The sequence below is a fragment of the Rhinolophus sinicus genome, linkage group LG05, assembly GCF_036562045.2.
Source record: "Rhinolophus sinicus isolate RSC01 linkage group LG05, ASM3656204v1, whole genome shotgun sequence".
NCBI classification, from domain to species: Eukaryota; Metazoa; Chordata; class Mammalia; order Chiroptera; family Rhinolophidae; genus Rhinolophus; species Rhinolophus sinicus.
Genome location: NC_133755.1, coordinates 121715794 through 121722879, shown reverse-complemented (window position 1 = coordinate 121722879; position 7086 = coordinate 121715794).

The window sequence follows — 7086 nt, the reverse complement described above, 5'->3', positions numbered from 1 at the left end:
TCTTGAGAGGAACACCCAGGCCATCAACACAATGTGATAAAATTTACAGGGGAAAGAAAACTGGGGCAGAATTTGTCCTTTCCTCTCAAACTGCAAACTACGGTCTTCTGATCATACTCATAGTCTTGGCTAGTAATTGTTCACACACACCTACCAGCTCCATGAAGGCCAGAACCACGAGGTTTTTATCTATAACTGGAGTACCTAGCGCAGAGATGGGCATATAGCAATCATTCAATAAACATTTGTTAAATAAGTGGATTCTAGGAAGCTTAGCTGTCTCACATCTCTGTTGGAGTGCTATGGAGGAATAGGTACTAGGGAAAAAAGGAATGGTTTAGTAGTATAGAAGATGTGTGCATCTTTCCTTTTTTTTCTTGCTGCTTTCCTCGGTTACAATCTCTTGAAAAGCAAACACAAATTCAGGTGTGTTGCCTCCACTGAAAGCCATTCTGAACTCCACTCTTTTGCAGAGCAGAAAGAAATTTAGATACAGGAATTCTCACTGAACCAGGTGAACATTTTTAGATTGCCTAGACTCCTTACTTTTATTCTATTTTCTATTACAGAGGTCATATCTTAGTTATTTTGGCGTCACTGTGGCCTCCCAAAGGGCCTGGCACACACTTGAGGACCATGGCATAGCATTATTTGCCACACCAGCCAGGGAGAGCCTAAGTGAACTAGAGAAGAGCTTCTTAAATTTAATGTGCATGTGAATCCCTGGTGGGGGAGAATAGAGGGGTGGGGGCAGGGGGGTGGAATCTTGTTAAAATGCAGATTTTGATTCAATTGCTCCATGCGTGCTCTCAGGAGATGCCAAGGCTTCTGGTCCATAGGCCACATTTTGAGTAGCAAGTAACCAAGAGGGAAAAAAAATTCTGAACTTCAATTTAGCTGCTTGTTAGCAAACGACATAAAAAAATGTGGTTACTATGATTTTTAGTGCTCTGTACCTAGCTATTTTGGAGACGTAATGAAAGACCTTTTTCGGAAAGGAAAGTAAGTCATGTGGACCACATGTGATTCCACAATACTCCCTGGGAACTCACAATTGCCTTCGAACAGAAAGGTGATACTGGAACAATCAATCATCTTTTAAAGCTTGGTACTCAAGTATCAGGTTCCAGGCAGAAACAAAACAGTGAAGCAGTCATAGGATACATTCTTTTATATCTTCTAGAATATATGCTGACACTGTCCTTAATTTTTTTTTTTTTATTAACCACTTGCTACTCTTATTGCCATTACAATGTTTTTTAAAATGTAAATTAATCTATTTCTCTCTTTCGAGGTTTCTTTGCTGCCCAAGTTACCAGTGCAGACTGTAAGAACACACCAAACACATCTTCAGGATCTTACAAATTTGGGTAATAATCCCAACTCTGACCCATTTAATTCCTGTGTGACCTTAGGCATGAGCCACAGGTTCCACAGTAAAATGGGATTAACACCACTACCTTGGATTTTTATTAGGGTAAACTGAGAAAGCACCTGGGCCATGTAGGATCTCTATAAATAATACTTTGGTTCCCTCCCAAATAGTGCCAAACTAGGCTCTAACTCATCTATCTAAGTGGGATAAAATTGAGGTGCACCTTGTAACACAACTACACTGATTTGGAAGCTAGATTTTTGTCTGAGTTCCCTCCGAATACCGGGGAATGGAGGTTGGCTCAGAAACTGGCCCCCAGCAGCTGTGATTGGTCTCTGAGCAGTTTAGTAAACAAGAAGGTACCCTTGAAATTCTTCCACTACTTCAGGCTTGGTGAGATTTTGGAGTTTGTCTTAGCATGACAGTAATAGCCGTCTCTTATTAGTGGTTAACTATGTGCTAAGCACTGTTTGGAGATATACTGGCTTTTAGTTTTCAGATTGATGATAATTGAGATAACTTATTTTTTCCAGAAAATTATATTTTTATTTTTCAATTAATTATGATAAATGGGATTTTTGTGAAAGAATCTTCAGACAATCATATAAGAATCTTCAGACAATCATGAGGGTGGGAATTATGTCCTGTTCGTCATGTTCCCACAGACGTACTCCATGTCCCACTGCTCAGAAGCAAAGTCTATTAAGAGTGCAGACTTTCTCCTTTAAGATGGAGACGAATTTCTTGGACTCATCTGTCCACAAAGAACAACTCATGTGGGAACTGAGTTCCAGGTGAAATATAGCAGTTTCTTGGGCACCCAGTGAATCCCTAGCCTTAATACAGGCCCCCAGAGCTGCAAGTGACCAATAATTGGGCCCAGGTTCACACTTGTTGTCAGTGGGTAAGGTTGGAAAATCTGTTCCTGGTGTTAAGAACTGGGCCTGTGTCTTCATTTCCTTCACTCCACACACCTGACTGACTCTTATAACAATGGCTTATAGAGGAAGCCCAAAATATTGAGGAAGTGTGGGATTCATCTCATTCGCTCAAAAAGCCTTCTAAAAGAAGGTTCACTGTGGCATCATGGAAGCCCAGGACAAGAGGCGCAAGTGGAAATGGGAGTCTAGCATGGACAGAGACACCACCTCTAAGTCAGGCTTGGATTCAAGCTGGACAACAGAACTGACACCTGCAGTAGAAGGTGTGAAGGAATTCTAAAACTAAATAACTAGGAGGGGCTAGGAACAATCTGCAGGGACTTGAAATGTCCTTACCATTGGGGAATGGTGTGTGAAGCTTTTCACTGCTCATTCAGTGTTTAAGTGTTTATATCTGGCACTCTGCAGTGAATAGAACATATATAGCTCAAAGCATTTCAGATAAATTAACTTTTCAGACAACTGAAAGTTTTAATTTTCTTAAATACTATCGATGGAACATTTTCTAATATATTGGTAACCCAGTTTTGAATTGCATACTAAACATAGGTTGTGCTTTACTGATGACTTGGGGTCACCATCTTATTTAGGGTTGCCAGATAAAATACAGGACACCTGTATTCGGATTTCAGATAAACATAGGCACAATATTTGGTACATAATTTGTACTAACAAATTATTCCTTGTTTATCTAAAATTCAAATTTTACTAGGTGTCATATTTTCATTTGTGAAATCTGGCAACCCTACCATTAATATATGATGCTTGAATAATACAGCGGTGCCTAAGGTGCAGTTGGGCTGATAGTCTTGATTCTTCAGTGGCTCAAGGCTGTTATGCTTTTTGAATTTTGTATTTTTCAGTCTCTTTCTTTGCTATCCAATGATTGTATTGCTTGTAGTCAGTGTATAGCATCTTCAATTCCCTTCTCTATCTCCTTCTACTACTTGATTGTTCTAACTGGTTTGGGCTGGGAAATAAGATCCCAAACATGGTTGACTGTTCTGTAAAGTAAGAGTAAATAGTTTCAGAGTAAGGACACAGGTACTTGAGGGTACATAACTTGAAAAAAGTATGCAAATTTTAAAATAAGGAATTCATAAAAACTTATTTTGACTGCCCAGAAGTCATCTTGTGGTTTCTTTCCAGGTCCCTCATGATAAATGAATCACGGCTTATTTCCTGGAGTGCATTGCTCTTTATAGAGCACTATACAGACATACCTTGCTTTATTGTGCTTTGCTCTATTGTTCTTCACAGGCGTGATTTTTACAAAGGGAAGGCAAAACCCTCCACCAACAAAAGTTTACGATTCGCTTTATTGTGATGCTCGCTTTATTTTGGTGGGCTGAATGAACTCAATATTTCTGATGTATGCCTGTACAACCAGAAATCATCCTCTGATGGAGAAGAGGTTAAAGCTAGATATAAGAGAATTTGCAGTTGCATTTTCACAACAGGATTTTGGATGCTGTTCATGAAAAATTTTAGGAAGTCAGATATATACTGATTTGGCTTGAGTATCATGGTAATCATGCTGTGAGGCTGGGGGCTAGACTAGGTGACCTCTTGAAATCACTCACAGATATATAGTTTTGATTGCTCTGTGATTTAGCCAATCAACTCAAAATAATGACCACATCTAAAATAATAAAATCAAAGTAAACTTAGCCAGCATCGTATCTACAATGGAAAATAGTATGTATCCCAAAGATGGTGCTTACCAGAGGTTCCAGCCAGCCTGCAAAATCTTATGTAGAAGGAATTGCAATGTCTAGTCCTCCGCACTCATTTACACAGTGATTAAACTTTTCTTTTGCCTTAAGGCAATGCTTGTTCTGAATATAGATTTGATGTAACTCCTGAATTAGAACTTCTGCTCCTAATGCTGAGCCTACGGTTACTCAAACTTAGCATGCGAACATCTCTCCATACCTTATATATTTGCATTTATCTTTATTTGACATCAGAACAACTGTTCAAAAATGATTTATAGTATGAAGAGGATTTTCAGGCTCAGGATGATGAGATTTTGTGTCATCCAGCTATGTCTACTTTTTCTGGCTTTAGTCAAAGAATGACTCATCTGAATCAGATCCTAGGGGGTATTTTCAGAGGTGTTAGAAAAGTCTAGGACCAAGCAAAGACCAGCATCTTGATATAATAGTTTGATTCTTTCCAGAGGCTTCAGAGATTGTACAAATCAGAAAATACTTGCTAGATTGTCACAAACTATTCTACATATTTCAAGCCTTTAAAATTTGTTATAGGCCTTTTAGTCACAACAAGAGCAATTGTGGTCTGTGTAGGTCACTGGATCCATTAGCTAGCTGCACTATATATTTAGATTCATGTCATCTGACTCAACTTATTGATGTGTTAAATATGCTTTTCTTTTCCTCCTGATCAACAAAATAAAAATTTAATTCTAAACTATGTTAAGATTTATGGGCTTGCAAGTATTATTTTTATTTTTTATTTTGAGCTAAGAAATATTTTCTTAGGTTTTTTTTTTCTTCATCTTTCTTCTACTCTAAAAGGGTTGCTATAATATTTTAGTAGATACCTATCTTAAGGGACAAGAATAATGTGGGTTACTGGGGGGATAGGGTGATTAAAAATGTTTAAGAAATACTCAATGGGTATTTGTTGAAGAGAGCATAACAGTGGTGGGAGAGGCAGATTCGTGAACAATTATATTATGATGTGGTAAGGGTAATGATGAAGATATGCAGATAGGTGTCTCTTTCTCTAAATCTATAAAGCAAATTCAGCCTTGAAGTGTTGGGGGAAGGCTTCCTTTAGGAGTTAATGCCTGGGTTGAGTCTTAAAGGTTAAGTAGTCAGGCAAAAAGTGTGGAGCAGAGATCCTGAGCAAAGACACAGGAGAATGAAGATGGATTCCCCTTGCTTCCCTCTGCTTCTGAACAGACTCCTTAGTCACTGGTAGAAGGGGAGGCTGCCCCCGTGCTGTCACTCTTCAGTCACAACAGAGAGCCTTATGCAGATATGCTGTGCGGTGGTGATCAAATGGGCAACTATTATTACTAAAATGTCAAGTTTACCAGATACCCCCTACAACCTTTACATACAACTCTTCCCTAATTTTCCAAACCATTCAGTCTAACTCATATGCTAACCACAATCCCCGTATTAGTTTTCTAGGGCTTCCATAACAAAGTACCATAAACTGGATGGCTTAAACAACAAATTTATTGTTTATCAGAGTTCTGGAGACTAGAACTCTGAGATCAAGGTATCAGCAGGGTTGGTTCTTCCTGTGGACTATGAGGGAGAATCTGTTCCATGCCTCTCTCCTAATTTCTAGTGGTTTGCTGCCAATCTTTGGTTTTCCTTGGCTTGAAGACTCGTCACCTTAGATTTCTGCCTTCATATTCACCTGGTGTTCTGTCTGTCTGTGTTAAAATTTCCCCATTTTAGAAGTATACCAGTCATATTGGATTTTCAGTAATACCTTATCTTAGCTAATTACATCTGAAATGACCCTATTTCCAAATATGGCCACATTCTGAGATACATAGGGTTAGGACTTCAACATATGAATTTGAGGAAACACAATTCAACTTATAACACTCCCTTTCTGATGTAAGTTCTATAATTTAAGGTCAAATCTTAATTTCAGAAAATATTTACCAGGAACATAAATGTTTTACTACTTGTTTTCCATGTGTTAACCTATCCTTCCTACTCATTTACATAAAATATATATATTCTGCTAATTTCACCTTATTGTAGATTTCATGGAGTGTTTAGAATTTAGTAAAAATTTACCTATTAAGTGTCTTAGTTAAGCTGCTGTTCCATTAAATACTGGTTTTCCAAAGATGTTTTCTAAACAGTATAATATCTTAAAATTAGTACAGCTTAGTTATTGACACAAGCATTGTGATCAAGACTGATGATCTTTGAGGTTTTGAACAATTCTATAAAACAAGAATAAATATGTTGAACTACTCTCTAAAAATTGTGTAAAGAATACTAGACAAAGTCATTTAAAAAATATTTTAGTTACTGAAGAAATGACAGGAACAAATAAGTATTGGAAGTCAGTATTTGGTATCTAAGGTCATTTGATAATGATGCTATTTCATAAAATGGATTTTACATAACTAGTTTTGTATTGGGCTGGTGATAGCTTCAATAGGCAAAGGACTGGTGACAGTTTATTACACAAATCACTTTTTTTATGAATTCTATATTTGATTCTTATTTTAGGTACCTGATTAAAAGTACAATTTTTAGGAAAAAATGTTCTCTGCTTACAAAATGGATCCAATATCTACTGCCTAGACTCATTTCATTATGTCTGTTGATGTAATTTTTATTGCTCACAACGTATACACCAATATTCAACAGAAATAATATAATTTCTGATATTACTCGTTTTTTATCCAAAGCAAAACAATTTGGTTATGTACGTCGTTCAAATTCTATTCATTTACACGGTAAAGCTGCTTTGCAGAATTACTAACTGGATGTAAGCAGCTACGTGGGAAGGGCAAAAGCATCGAATTCAATCAAGGATCCTGTAATCAGATACTATTACTGTTCTCTCTTGTTTTAAATAGGTTCTATAATCTTATTAATTCCTAGCCCCATAATGTGACAGGTTTTGTTTTGGCATTCGTTTTACGGAAATTAACCTGTCTTGCACGGTGAGCTTGACTTAGTTTCCTATTTCCCGGTTGTTAAATCACTGTGGGAGCGATATCAGAACTATGTCCTCAATTTTAAAGGTCTTTTAAGCCTG